Source organism: Arachis stenosperma, chromosome 8, assembly GCF_014773155.1.
Source record: "Arachis stenosperma cultivar V10309 chromosome 8, arast.V10309.gnm1.PFL2, whole genome shotgun sequence".
In the NCBI taxonomy this organism is placed as follows: Eukaryota; Viridiplantae; Streptophyta; class Magnoliopsida; order Fabales; family Fabaceae; genus Arachis; species Arachis stenosperma.
In genome coordinates, this window is record NC_080384.1 from 26,502,000 (window position 1) to 26,517,947 (window position 15,948).

Sequence of the window (15,948 nt, forward strand, 5' to 3'; positions counted from 1 at the left end):
CACTTCCTCTCTTCCCTCTCTAGATTCGGCCATGGTTATGGCTTTGCACTCTCCTTTTGGATTTTCTTCTGTATTACTTGGGAGAGTACTAGGAGGGAGTTCAGTAATTTTCTTGCTCAGCTGTCCCACTTATGCCTCCAAATTTCTAATGGAGGACCTTGTTTCAGTCATGAAACTTTGAGTGGTTTTGATTAGATTAGAGACCATGGTTGCTAAGTCAGAGGGGTTCTGCTTAGAATTCTCTGTCTGTTGCTAAGAAGATGATGGAAAAGGCTTGCCATTGCTAAACCTGTTTCTTCCACCATTATTATTGAAACCTTGTTGAGGTCTCTCTTGATTCTTCCATGAGAAATTTGGGTGATTTCTCCATGAAGAATTATAGGTGTTTCCATAGGGTTCTCCTAGGTAATTCACCTCTTCCATTGAAGGGTTCTCAGGATCATAAGCTTCTTCCTCAGAGGAAGCATCCTTAGTACTGCTTGGTGCATTTTGCATTCCAGACAGACTTTGAGAAATCAAATTGACTTGTTGAGTCAATATCTTATTCTGAGCCAAAATGGCATTCAGAGTGTCAATCTCAAGAACTCCTTTCTTCTGATTAGCCCCATTGTTCACAGGATTCCTTTCAGAAGTGTACATGAATTGGTTATTTGCAACCATTTCAATTAGCTCTTGAGCCTCTGCAGGCGTCTTCTTCAGATGAAGAGATCCTCCAGCAGAGCTATCCAAAGACATCTTGGACAGTTCAAAGAGACCATCATAAAAAATACCTATGATGCTCCATTCAGAAAGCATGTCTGAGGGACACTTTCTGATTAATTGTTTGTATCTTTCCCAAGCATCATAGAGGGATTCACCATCCTTCTGTCTGAAGGTTTGGACTTCCACTCTAAGCTTACTCAATTTTTGAGGTGGAAAGAACTTTGCCAAGAAGGCATTGACTAGCTTTTCCCAAGAGTCCAGGCTTTCTTTAGGTTGTGAGTCCAACCATATTCTAGCTCTGTCTCTTACAGCAAAAGGGAATAGCATCAGTCTGTAGACCTCAGGGTCAACCCCCATTAGTCTTGACTGTGTCACAAATTTGCAAGAACTCAGCTAAAAACTGATGAGGATCTTCCAATGGAAGTCCATGGAACTTGCAATTCTGTTGCATTAGAGAAACTAATTGAGGCTTAAGCTCAAAGTTGTTTGCTCCAATGGCAGGGATAGAGATGCTTCTCCCCATAGAAGTCGGGAGTAGGTGCAGTAAAGTCACCCAGCACCTTCCTTGCATTGTTGGCATTGTTGTTGTTTTCGGCTGCCATGTCTTCTTCTTCTTTGAAGAATTCGGTCAGGTCCTCTACAGAGAATTGTGCCTTAGCTTCTCTTAGCTTTCGCTTCAAGGTCCTTTCAGGTTCAGGGTCAGCTTCAACAAGAATGCCTTTGTCTCTGCTCCTGCTCATATGAAAGAGAAAAGAATAAGAAAATGTGGAATCCTCTATGTCACAGTATAGAGATTCCTTGAGGTGTCAGAGGAAAAGAAAAATAGAAGAAAGAAGAAGGAGAATTCGAACTTGATTAGATAGAGTTCGAATTGTGCATTAAGAAGGAGTGGTACTCCATAAATAGAAGGATGTGGGAAGAGGGGAAGTAATTTTCGAAAATTAAGTAAAAGATTTTGAAAACAATTTTGAAAAACACTAATTGATTTTCGAAAACAAAAGTGGGAAAGAAATAGAGTGATTTTTGAAAAAGATTTTGAAATTAGAAATTAAAAAGATTTGATTGAAAATTATTTTGAAAAAGATGTGGTTAAGAAGATATGATTGGAAAAAAAATGTGATTGAGAAGATATGATTTGAAAAACATTTAAAAAGATTTGATTTGAAAACAATTTTAAAAGATATGATTTTAAAAATTAATGACTTGCCTAACAAGAAAAGATATGATTCAAACATTAAACCTTTCTCAACAGAAAAGGCAATATACTTGAAATGTTCAATCAAATCATTAATTGTTAGTAAGTATCTTTGAAAAAGGAAAGAAATTGATTTTGAAAACATTTGATTGAAAAGATATGATTTGAAAAAGATTTGATTTTGAAAAGCTTTGAAAATTGATTTTGAAAACAAAATCCTCCCCCTTGTGCCATCCTGGCGTTAAACGCCCAGAATGGTATCCATTCTGGCGTTTAACGCCCAAAATGCTACCTTTTTGGGCGTTAAACGCCCAACCAGGTACCCTGGCTGGCGTTTAAACGCCAGTCTGTCCTTCTTCACTGGGCGTTTTGAACGCCCAGCTTTTTCTGTGTAATTCCTCTGCTGCATGTTCTGAATCTTCAGTTCCCTGTACTATTGACTTGAAAATAGAACCAAGATCAAATAAACAAGGCATGCAAGACACCAAACTTAAAATTAGACACTAGACTCAAGCAAGAAACATAAAGTATTTTTGGTTTTTATGATTTTAAAAAAATTTTTTGTGCCCCTTTTTTTTTCGAAAATTATGTGAAAACAGAAAATAAAAGTTTCAGAATTCTCAATTTGAATTCCAGGAATCATTGCAATGCTAGTCTAAGACTCCGGTCCAGGAATTAGACATGGCTTCACAGCCAGCCAAGCTTTCAAAGAAAGCTTCGGTCCAAAACACTAGACATGGCTAATGGCCAGCCAAGCCTTAGCAGATCATTGCTCCAATGGCAAGATTGATGGAAATCAACAAGCTATTGTGATGATCAGTTGAAACTCGGTCCAATAAGATTAGACATGGCTTCTCAGCCAGCCAGATTTCAGCAGATCATCATGAAACTCTAGAATTCATTCTTAAGAACTCTGAAGAAAAATACCTAATCTAAGCAACAAGATGAACCGTCAGTTGTCCATACACAAGAACAATCCCCGGCAACGGCGCCAAAAACTTGGTGCGCGAAATTGTGATCACTACACAACTTTGCACAACTAACCAGCAAGTGCACTGGGTCGTCCAAGTAATACCTTACGTGAGTAAGGGTCGATCCCACGGAGATTGTTGCTATGAAGCAAGCTATGGTCACCTTGTAAATCTCAGTCAGGCAGACTCAAATGGGTATAGTGATAAACGAATAAAGCATAAAGATAAAGATAGAGATACTTATGTATATCATTGATGAGAGCTTCAGACAAGCGTATGAAGATGCCTTCCCTTCCGTCTCTCTGCTTTCCTACAGTCTTCATCCAATCCTTCTTACTCCTTTCCATGGCAAGCTCGTGTAGGGTTTCACCGTTGTCAGTGGCTACCTCCTATCCTCTCAGTGAAAATGTTCCCATGCTCTGTCACAGCATATGGCTAATCAGCTGTCGGTTCTCGGTCAGGCCGGAATAAAATCCATCGATCCTTTTGCGTCTGTCACTAACGCCCCGCCTGCTAGGAGTTTGAAGCACGTCACAGTCATTCAATCATTGAATCCTACTCAGAATACCACAGACAAGGTTAGACCTTCCGGATTCTCTTGAATGCCGCCATCAGTTCTCGCCTATACCACGAAGACTCTGATCTCACGGAATGGCTGGCTCGTTTGTCAGGCGAGCACTCGGTTGTCAGGCGATCAACCATGCATCGTGTTATCAGGAATCCAAGAGATATTCACTAAGCCTCGTATGCTTGTAGAACAAGAGTGGTTGTCAGTCACTTTGTTCATAAGTGAGAATGATGATGAGTGTCACGGATCATCACATTCATCAAGTTGAAGAACAGGTGATATCTTGGAACAAGAACAAGCGGAATTGAATAGAAGAACAATAGTAATTGCATTAATACTCGAGGTACAGCAGAGCTCCACACCTTAATCTATGGTGTGTAGAAACTCCACCGTTGAAAATACATAAGAACAAGGTCTAGGCATGGCCGAATGGCCAGCCTCCCAAATGATCTAAGAACTAGATGTCCAAAGATGATCAAAGGATCTAAAAATAATCCAAAGATGAAAATACAATAGTAAAAGGTCCTACTTATAGAAAACTAGTAGCCTAGGGTGTACAGAGATGAGTAAATGACATATAAATCCACTTCCGGGCCCACTTGGTGTGTGCTTGGGCTGAGCAATGAAGCATTTTCGTGTAGAGACTCTCCTTGGAGTTAAACGCCAGCTTTTATGCCAGTTTGGGCGTTTAACTCCCATTTAGGTGCCAGTTCCGGCGTTTAACGCTGGAATTTCTTGAGGTGACTTTGAACGCCGGTTTGGGCCATCAAATCTAGGGCAAAGTATGGACTATCATATATTGCTGGAAAGCCCAGGATGTCTACTTTCCAACGCCGTTGAGAGCGCGCCAATTGGGCTTCTGTAGCTCCAGAAAATCCACTTCGAGTGCAGGGAGGTCAGAATCCAACAGCATCTGCAGTCCTTTTGAGTCTCTGGATCAGATTTTTGCTCAGATCCCTCAATTTCAGCCAGAAAATACCTGAAATCACAGAAAAACACACAAACTCATAGTAAAGTCCAGAAAAGTGAATTTCAACTAAAAACTAATAAAAATATAATAAAGACTAACTAAAAGATACTAAAAACATACTAAAAACAATGCCAAAAAGCGTACAAATTATCCGCTCATCACTTAGAAAATGCCCCTCTGAAATGTTTTCAGAGTGGGTACAGTTAGACATCTTCTACTATGGGCTCACAGAAAAAGCTCAGATGTCTTTAGACCACTCAGCTGGTGGATCTATACACATGAGGAAGACAATTGAAGAAGCTCAAGAGCTTATAGACACTGTTGCTAGAAACCAATACTTATATTCTAGCAATGAGTTCGTTCCAAAAGAGGAAGTCATGGCATTAGTCACTGATCCTAATCCTCAAGAACAGATGAATGAGCTTAATCAACAATTACTCCTGATGACAGAACAGTTAGCAGAATTTAAAGAAATGCTCCATGATACTAAGGTTGCTAACAAGAACATAGAACTGCAGTTGAATCAAGCAAAACAGCAAATATCTAAACAGATAACAGAAGAATGTCAAGCAGTTCAACTGAGGAGTGGGAGAACACTGAATACCACTGCTCAAAAGAGCAAAAAGCCAAACAAGGAACAATTGACAGAGGATAACCAAACCAATGTTCAAAATCCCTCTGAGGACAGTAAGAGCCCAGAGAGGAATGTTATTGGCGTTCAAACGCCAGAAAGGGAAGGAAAGCTGGCGTTAAACGCCCATTCCTTGCCCAGTTCTGGCGTTCAAACGCCAGAAAAGGGGGAAAAGTTGGCGTTAAACGCCCATTTTCCACCCAATCCTGGCGTTCAGACGCCAAGGGGAGATCAGACACCTGAGAGTGCTGACAATAATCCCTCTAACAAGGCTTCTTCAACCACTTCTGTAAGAAATAAACCTGCAGCATCTAAGGTTGAAGAATATCAAGCCAAGATGCCTTATCCTCAGAAACTCCGCAAAGCGGAACAGGATAAGCAATTTGCCCGCTTTGCAGACTATCTAAGGACTCTTGAAATAAAGATTCCGTTTGCAGAGGCACTTGAGCAAATACCTTCCTATGCTAAGTTCATGAAAGAGATCTTAAGTCATAAGAAGGATTGGAGAGAAACTGAAAAAGTGTTTCTCACTGAAGAATGCAGTGCAGTCATTCTGAAAAGCTTACCAGAAAAGCTTCAAGATCCTGGAAGCTTTATGATACCATGCACATTAGAGGGCGCCTGCACCAAGACAGCCCTATGTGATCTTGGAGCAAGCATCAATCTAATACCTGCATCCACTATCAAAAAGCTTGGGTTGACTGGAGAAGTCAAACCAACCAGGATATGCCTCCAACTTGCTGATGGCTCCATTAAACACCCATCAGGCATAATAGAGGACATGATTGTCAAGGTTGGGCCCTTTGCCTTTCCAACTGACTTTGTGGTGCTGGAAATGGAGGAGCACAAGAGTGCAACTCTCATCCTAGGAAGACCTTTCCTAGCAACTGGACGAACTCTCATTGATGTACAAAGAGGGGAAGTAACCCTGAGAGTCAATGAGGATGAGTTCAAGTTGAATGCTGTAAAAGCTATGCAGCATCCAGACACACCAAATGACTGCATGGGCGCTGACATTATTGACTCTCTGGTAGAAGAGATCAATATGGCTGAAAGCCTAGAATCAGAGCTTGAAGACATCTTCAAGGATGTTCAACCTGATCAAGAAGAACCACAGGAAACAAAGGAATTTTTGAAAATTCCTCAGGAGGAGGATAAGCCTCCCAAACCTGAACTCAAACCACTACCACCATCCCTGAAATATGCATTTCTGTGAGGGGGTGAAACTTTTCCAGTGATTATAAGCTCTGCTTTAAATCCACAGGAAGAGTAAGCACTGATTCATGTGCTAAGGACACACAAGACAGCTCTTGGGTGGTCCATAAGTGATCTCAAGAGTATTAGCCCAGCTAGATGCATGCACAAGATCCTGTTGGAGGATAATGCCAAACCAGTGGTCCAACCACAAAGGAGGCTAAATCCAGCCATGAAGGAGGTAGTGCAGAAAGAGGTCACTAAATTACTAGAGACTGGGATTATTTATCCTATTTCTGATAGCCCCTGGGTGAGCCCTGTCCAAGTTGTCCCCAAAAAGGGAGGCATGACAGTGGTTCATAATGAAAAAAATGAACTGGTTCCTACAAGAACAGTTACAGGGTGGCGTATGTGTATTGACTACAGAAGGCTCAATACAGCCACCAGAAAGGATCATTTCCCTTTACCATTCATAGACCAAATGCTAGAAAGACTAGCTGGTCATGATTATTACTGCTTTTTGGATGGCTATTCAGGCTACAACCAAATTGCAGTAGATCCTCAGGACCAAGAGAAAACGGCATTTACCTGCCCTTCTGGCGTGTTTGTCTACAGAAGGATGCCTTTTAGTCTGTGCAATGCACCTGCAACCTTTCAGAGGTGCATGCTCTCTATCTTCTCAGATATGGTAGAGAAATTTCTGGAAGTCTTCATGGATGACTTCTCAGTATATGGAGACTCATTCAACTCCTGTCTTAACCACCTATCACTTGTCCTGAAAAGATGCCAAGAGACTAACCTGGTTTTAAACTGGGAGAAATGTCACTTTATGGTGACTGAAGGAATTGTCCTTGGGCACAAAATCTCAAACAGGGGAATAGAGGTGGATAAGGCAAAGGTAGAGGTAATTGAAAAATTACCACCACCTGCCAATGTTAAGGCAATCAGAAGCTTTCTGGGGTATGCAGGATTTTACAGAAGGTTTATAAAGGATTTTTCGAAAATTGCAAAACCTCTGAGTAACCTGCTAGCTGCTGACACACCATTTATGTTTGACACACAGTGTCAGCAGGCGTTTGAAACCCTGAAAGCTAAGCTGGTCACAGCACCAGTCATCTCTGCACCAGATTGGACATTGCCATTTGAGTTAATGTGTGATGCCAGTGATCATGCCATTGGTGCAGTGTTGGGACAGAGGCATAACAAACTTCTGCACGTCATTTATTATGCTAGCCGTGTTCTAAATGATGCACAGAAGAATTACACAACCACAGAAAAAGAATTACTTGCAGTGGTTTATGCCATTGACAAGTTTAGATCTTATCTAGTGGGATCCAAAGTGATTGTGTACACTGACCATGCTGCTCTTAAATACTTACTCACAAAGCAGGATTCAAAACCCAGGCTAATAAGATGGGTGTTGCTTCTGCAAGAGTTTGATATAGAAATAAGAGACAGAAAAGGGACAGAGAACCAAGTAGCCGATCATCTGTCCCGAATAGAACCAGTAGCTGGGGCGTCCCTCCCTTCTACTGAGATCTCTGAGACTTTCCCAGATGAGCAACTCTTTGCCATTCAGGAAGCTCCTTGGTTTGCAGATATTGCAAATTATAAAGCTGTGAGGTTCATACCCAAGGAGTACAGCAGTGTGCAAAGAAAGAAATTAATTTTAGATGCCAAGTACTACCTCTGGGATGAACCATATCTCTTTAAGAGATGTGCTGACGGAGTGATCCGCAGATGTGTACCCAGAGAAGAAGCACAAAGGATCCTATGGCATTGCCATGGATCACAGTATGGAGGACATTTTGGAAGTGAGCGAACAGCCACTAAAGTCCTCCAGTGTGGCTTCTACTGGCCTACTCTCTATAAAGATTCCCGAGAGTTTGTGCGTAACTGTGACAGTTGCCAAAGAGCTGGTAACTTGCCTCACGGATATGCCATGCCTCAACAAGGGATATTAGAGATAGAATTGTTTGATGTATGGGGAATTGACTTCATGGGTCCGTTCCCACCATCATACTCAAACACTTACATTCTGGTGGCAGTGGACTATGTATCTAAGTGGGTAGAAGCAATTGCTACACCCACTAATGATACCAAGACCGTGCTGAAATTCCTCCAGAAACACATCTTCAGCAGGTTTGGTGTTCCCAGAGTACTAATTAGTGATGGGGGCACTCATTTCTGCAATAGACAGCTATACTCTGCTATGGTTAGGTATGGAATCAGCCATAAAGTGGCAACTCCGTATCATCCACAGACAAATGGGCAAGCTGAAGTCTCTAACAGAGAGCTAAAAAGAATCCTAGAACGGACTGTGATAGCCCGAAGAAAGGATTGGGCAAAGAGCTTGGATGATGCTCTGTGGGCATACAGAACAGCATTCAAGACTCCTATAGGAACCTCTCCATACCAACTGGTGTATGGGAAGGCCTGTCATCTGCCCGTGGAACTGGAACATAAAGCCTACTGGGCAACCAGATTCCTAAACATGGATGCTCAGTTAGCTGGTGAAAAAAGATTGCTCCAGTTAAATGAGCTAGAGGAGTTCAGACTCAATGCCTTTGAAAATGCAAAAATTTATAAGGAAAAGGCAAAGAAGTGGCATGACAAGAAGTTGTCAACCAGAGTCTTTGAGCCAGGACAAAAAGTTCTGCTCTTCAACTCCAGGCTCAAATTATTTCCAGGAAAACTCAAATCCCGATGGAGGGGTCCGTATGTGATCACAGGAGTGTCACCATATGGATATGTTGAGCTTCAGGATATTGATTCTGACAAAAAGTTCATTGTTAATGGACAGAGAATCAAGCATTATCTTGAAAGCAATTTTGAGCAGGAATGCTCAAAACTGAGACTTGAGTGAGTCTCAGTAAAGGTCCAGCTAAAGACAGTAAAGAAGCGCTTGCTGGGAGGCAACCCAGTCATTAGGGGGCTATATGATTTGTTTTTACAGAGGCAAGTATCAAAAATGAAGGAATTCACAGAGTTACAGAAGGATTCAGCTCAAAAAGCAGAGAAAAAGAGCTTACTGGCGAAAAAATGCCAGTAAGGGGCATTTTGGGCGTTAAACGCCAGAATGGGTACCATTCTGGGCGTTTAACGCTAGGAATGGTGCCATTTTGGGCGTTAAACGCCAGAATGGGCACCATTCTGGGCGTTTAACGCCAGGTGTGCAGAATCCTGGGCGTTTAGAAAAACGCCCAGTGATAAAGGCTTTCTGGCGTTTAACGCCAGCCAGGGCACCTGGCTGGGCGTTAAACGCCCAAAAGGGGCATCAAATGGGCGTTAAACGCCAGAATGGGTGCCATTCTGGGCGTTTAACGCCAGAAAGGTGGGGGGACCACAATTTCGTTTTCAACTCAAATTTTTTCAAACTTTCTTTTTACCCATACTCTTCTACATAAATGCACTTCAACCTTTCATCATTCACTCTCAAATCTTCACAAATCAAAACCATTCTTCAAATCTATCTCAAATTAATCCCAAATCTTCTTCAAAAACTCACCCTTTTTTTCAAATTCTTTCCATATCTTCTCAAATCTCTTCTTATTTTTTTTCAAAATCTCCTTCCTCCCCCCCTTATAAGAACACGTTCGGCCCCTCATTGCCCACACCATTCGAATTTGCTCCTCTCTCTCTCTTCTTTCCTTTCTTTTGCTTGGGGACAAGCAAACCTCTAAGTTTGGTGTGCTTTTCCGTGATCACTAAGCCAAGATTCATCAATATCATGGCTCCTAAGGGAAAACAAACCAATTTAAGAGGCAAGAAAGAGAATAATCCAAAGAATCTTTGGAATCAAGAGAAGTTCTTAACTAAAGAACATGAAGACCATTATCACAAAATAATGGGTCTGAGGTCAGTGATCCCGGAAGTAAAATTTGATTTGAAAAAAGATGAATATCCGGGGATCCAAGAGAAAATTCGAAACAGAGGATGGGAAGTTCTAACCAATCCTGAGACAAAGGTTGGAAGGAACATGGTTCAGGAATTCTACTCAAATCTGTGGCTGACAGATAAGCAGAGAATGACTGGAACCACTTACCATACCTACAGAACCATGGTCAGAGGGAAAGTTATGTACTTCCATCTGGACAAAATAAGAGAAATCTTCAAGTTGCCTCAACTGCAAGATGATCCTGACTCCTTTAATAGGAGAATGGTGAGAGCAGACAAAGGGTTTGATCAAGTTCTAGAGGACATATGCCTCCCTGGAACTAAGTGGATAACCAATTCTAAGGGTGTCCCAAACCAACTCAAGAGGGGAGACCTCAAACCAATTGCAAGAGGTTGGCTAGACTTTATTGGGCGTTCCATACTGCCCACTAGCAACCGTTCTGAGGTAACTATCAAGAGAGCAGTGATGATTCATTGCATTATGCTTGGAAAAGAAGTGGAGGTTCATCATGTGATTGCCTGTGAGATCTACACAATTGCAAATAAGAATTCCACTGTAACAAAATTGGCTTACCCAAGCTTGATCTCCTTGCTCTGTAAAGAGGCTGGGGTAAAGATGGAAGCAGATGAATTCATACCCATTGAACATCCAATCACCAAGAAGTCAATGGAAGGAGCAAGAGGAGCAGGGGCGTGAACTCCAAGAGCTGAAACGCCAAAAGCTCTCTTCTCAAGCTGAGGGAGCATCCACTTCTCAAAATCAAGGTTGTTGAGTCCTAACTCTGTGAAAACCTCTATCATTAGGAGCCTATGTTTTGCGTTTTTTTTGTTTTGTTTTCTATTTCTAGTTTCATCTTATATTTATTTTCTGAGTCTTGTTCTTAATTCATAATTAATAAAATTTGAAGTTTATGCCTTAAAGCTATGAATGTCCTATGAATCCATCACCTCTCTTAAATGAAAAATGCTTTAACCACAAAAGAACAAGAAGTACAGGATTTCGAAATTTATCCTTGAAACTAGTTGAATTAGTTTGATGTGGTGACAATACTTTCTGTTTTCTGAATGAATGCTTGAACAGTGCATATGTCTTTTGAATTTGTTGTTTTGAGAATGTTAAAATTGTTGGCTCTTGAAAGAATGAGGAAAAAGGAGACATGTTATTGAGGATCTGAAAAATCATAAAAATGATTCTTGAAGCAAGAAAAAGCAGTGAATACAAAAAAAATTTGAAAAAAAAAAAGAAAAAAAAAGAAAAAGAAAGAAATAAAGTTGTGAACCAAGGCAAAAAGAGTGTGCTTAAGAACCCTGGACACCTCTAATTGGGGACTCTAGCAAAGCTGAGTCACAATCTGAAAAGGTTCACCCAATTATGTGTCTGTGGCATGTATGTATCTGGTGGTAATACTGGAAGACAGAGTGCTTTGGGCCACAGCCAAGACTCATACACTAGCTATGTTCAAGAATCATTATACTTAACTAGGAGAATCAATAACACCATCTGAGATCTGAATTCTTATAGATGCCAATCATTCTGAACTTCAAAGGATAGAGTGAGATGCCAAAACTGTTCGGAGGCAAAAAGCTACTAGTCCCGCTCATCTAATTGGAACTATGTTTCTTTGATATTTTGGAGTCTATAGTATATTCTCTTCTTTTTATTCTATTTTGATTTTCAGTTGCTTGGGGACAAGCAACAATTTAAGTTTGGTGTTGTGATGAGCGGATAATTTGTACCCTTTTTGGCATTGTTTTTAGTATGTTTTTAGTAGGATTTAGTTAGTTTATAGTATATTTTTATTAGTTTTTAGCTAAAATTCACTTTTCTGGACTTTACTATGAGTTTGTGTGTTTTTCTGTGATTTCAGGTATTTTCTGGCTGAAATTGAGGGTCCTGAGCAAAAATCTGATTCAGAGACTGAAAAGGACTGCAGATGCTGTTGGATTCTGACCTCCCTGCACTCGAAGTGGATTTTCTGGAGCTACAGAAGCCCAATTGGCGCGCTCTCAACGGCATTGGAAAGTAGACATCCTGGGCTTTCCAGCAATATATGATAGTCCATTCTTTGCCCAAGATTTGATGGCCCAAACCGGCGTTCAAAGTCACCCTCAGGAATTCCAGCGTTAAACGCTGGAACTGGCATAAAACTTGGAGTTAAACGCCCAAACTGGCATGAAAGCTGGCGTTTAACTCCAGAAAAGGTCTCTACACGAAAATGCTTCATTGCTCAACCCAAGCACACACCAAGTGGGCCCGGAAGTGGATTTTTATGTCATTTACTCATTTTTGTATACCCTAGGTTACTAGTTTACTATTAATAGGATCTTTTGACATTGTAACTGTACCTCATGATATTTTTACACATTTCATTGTATACCTTCCACGGCATGAGTCTCTAAACCCCATGGTTGGGGGTGAGGAGCTCTGCTGTGTCTTGATGGATTAATGCAATTACTACTGTTTCTTATTCAATCATGCTTGCTTCCATTCTAAGATATCACTTGCTCTTAACCTGGATGAATGTGATGATCCGTGACACTCATCATCATTCTCAACTATGAACATGTGCCTGACAACCACCCCTGTTCTACTTTAGATTGAGTAGATATCTCTTGGATTCCTTAACCAGAATCTTCGTGGTATAAGCTAGAACTGATGGCGGCATTCAAGAGAATCCGGAAGGTCTAAACCTTGTCTGTGGTATTCTGAGTAGGATTCAATGATTGAATGACTGTGACGTGCTTCAAACTCCTAGCAGGCGGGGCGTTAGTGACAGACGCAAAAGAATCAATGGATTCTATTCCGGCCTGACCGAGAACCGACAGATGATTAGCCATGCTGTGACAGAGCATAGGAACGTTTTCACTGAGAGGATGGGAGGTAGCCACTGACAACGGTGAAACCCTACATACAGCTTGCCATGGAAGGAGCCTTGCGTGTTTGATGAAGAAGACAGTAGGAAAGCAGAGATTCAGAAGATGGAGCATCTCCAAAGCCTCAACCTTTTCTCCATTACTGCAAAACAAGTACCTATTTCATGTTCTTTTGCTTTTCACAATCAATCCTGATAATTTCTGATATCATGACTAAGATTTACAAGATAACCATAGCTTGCTTCAAGCCGACAATCTCCGTGGGATCGACCCTTGCTCACGCAAGGTATTACTTGGACGACCCAGTGCACTTGCTGGTTAGTTGTGCGGGATTGCAAAAGTGTGATTGCAATTTCGTGCACCAACAATCTGAAAAGGTTCACCCAGTTATGTGTCTGTGGCATTCATGTATCCAGTGGTAATACTGGAAAACAAAGTGCTTAGGGCCACAGCCAAGACTCATAAGTAGCTATGTTCAAGAATCAACATGCTTAACTAGGAAATTCAATAACACTATCCGAAATTCTAAGTTCCTAGAGAAGCCAATCATTCTAAGCTTCAAAGGAAAAAGTGAGATGCTAAAACTATTCAGAAGCAAAAAGCTACAAGTCCCGCTCATCTAATTATAATTAATATTCATTGATATTTTGGAATTTATAGTATATTCTCTTCTTTTTATCCTATTTGATTTTCAGTTGCTTGGGGACAAGCAACAATTTAAGTTTGGTGTTGTGATGAGCGGATAATTTATACGCTTTTTGGCATTGTTTTTAGGTAGTTTTTAGTAAGTTCAAGCTACTTTTAGGGATGTTTTCATTAGTTTTTATGTTAAATTCACATTTCTGGACTTTACTATGAGTTTGTGTGTTTTTCTGTGATTTCAGGTAATTTCTGGCTGAAATTGAGGGACTTGAGCAAAACTCTGAAAAAGGCTGACAAAAAGGACTGCTGATGCTGTTGGAATCTGACCTCCCTGCACTCAAAATGGATTTTCTGGAGCTACAGAACTCCAAATGGCGCGCTTTCAATGGCGTTGGAAAGTAGACATCCAGAGCTTTCCAGAAATATATAATAGTTCATACTTTATTCGGAAATTGATGACGTAACTTGGCATTGAACGCCAAGTTCATGCTGCTGTCTGGAGTTAAACGCCAGAAAAACGTCATGATCCGGAGTTGAACGCCCAAAACACGTCATAACTCAGAGTTCAACTCCAAGAAAAGCCTCAGCTCATGGATTGATCAAGCTCAGCCCAAACATACACCAAATGGGCCCCGGAAGTGGATTTATGCATCAATTACTTACTCATGTAAACCCTAGGAGCTAGTTTATTATAAATAGAACTTTTTACTATCGTAATCGTATCCTGGATCCGGGGATTGTATTTTGAATCCTGTGATCACATTTAGGGGGCTGGCCATTCGGCCATGCCTGAACCTTTCACTTATGTATTTTCAACGGTGGAGTTTCTGCACACCATAGATTAAGGGTGTGGAGCTCTGCTGTACCTCAAGTTTCAATACAATTACTATTACTTCTTATTCAATTCTCTCTTATTCTTATTCCAAGATATTCATTCGCACCCAAGAACATGATGAATGTGATGATTATGTGACGCTCATCATCATTCTCACCTATGAACACGCGTGATTGACAACCACCTTCATTCTACATGCAACCGAGCTTGAATGTGTATCTCTTAGATTCTCCAACAGAATCTTCGTGGTATAAGCTAGATGGATGGCGGCATTCATGAGGATCCGGAAAGTCTAACCTTGTCTGTGGTATTCCGAGTAGGATCCTGGGAATCCGGAAAGTCTAACCTTGTCTGTGGTATTCCGAGTAGGATTCCGGTAATGAATGACTGTGACGTGCTTCAGACTCGCAAGTGCTGGGCGTTAGTGACAGACGCAAAAGAATCAAGGGATTTTATTCCAGCAGGAGCGGGAACCAACCAATGATTAGCCGTGCTGTGACAGAGCGCGTGAGCGTAGTTTTCACTGCGAGGATGGGATGTAGCCTTCGGCCAGTGTGATGCCTCCAGACGATTAGCCATGCGAGTGACAGCGCAGAGGACCATTTTCCAGAGAGGATACAAAGTAGCCATCATCGAACGGTGAACCCCTATACACAGCTTGCTATGGAAAGGAGTAAGAAGGATTGAATTGAAGCAATAGGAAAGTAGGCGTTCTTGAGCCATACAGTATCTCCATTCGCTTATCTGAAATTCCCACCAATGAATCTGCATAAGTATTCTATCCCTTTTATTATTTCTTTTTATTATTAATTTTTGAAACCATAAACCAATTTAATCTGCCTAACTGAGATTTACAAGGTGACCATAGCTTGCTTCATGCCAACAATCTCTGTGGGATCGACCCTTACTCACGTAAGGTTTATTACTTGGACGACCCAGTACACTTGCTGGTTAGTTGAACGGAGTTGTGAATTCAACCAGTGCCATAATAATGATGTCATACAAGTACAAAAGAATATGGATCACAATTTCGTCCACCAAGAGTCGAGGACACTGAGGAGAAGTTCACCTTCGTGAACAGAAACCTCCCGCATAACTTGAAGGAACCTCTAATGGAAATGATAAGGGCTAACGGCGACCTATTTACATGGACACCAGCTGACATGCCGGGGATAGACCCCCAACTAATGTCACATCACTTGGCCGTGATGGCGGAGGCCAGACCGGTAGCTCAAAGGAGAAGGAAAATGTCGCAAGAGCAAGCAGAGGAGGTGGCCATGCATATGGCTAGCCTCCTTGAAGCAGGATTTATTCGAGAACTTGACTACTCGACCTGGCTGTCGAATGTAGTTCTGGTGAAAAAGCACAATGGAAAATGGAGGATGTGTGTGGATTATTCTGACTTCAACAAAGCATGCCCTAAGGACTGCTATCCCCTACCCAATATTGATGCGCTCGTCAATGCAGCA

The 15,948-nt window shown here is 41.4% G+C and overlaps 1 non-coding gene across 1 annotated transcript; it reads left to right on the top strand.

Moving 5' to 3' along the window:
* Positions 1-789: 789 nt before the first annotated feature.
* LOC130947137 (small nucleolar RNA R71) lies at positions 790-897 on the top strand. The gene has a single exon (XR_009072547.1). It is a non-coding gene; the product is annotated as a small nucleolar RNA R71 (small nucleolar RNA).
* The last annotated feature ends 15,051 nt before the right edge of the window (positions 898-15,948 follow it).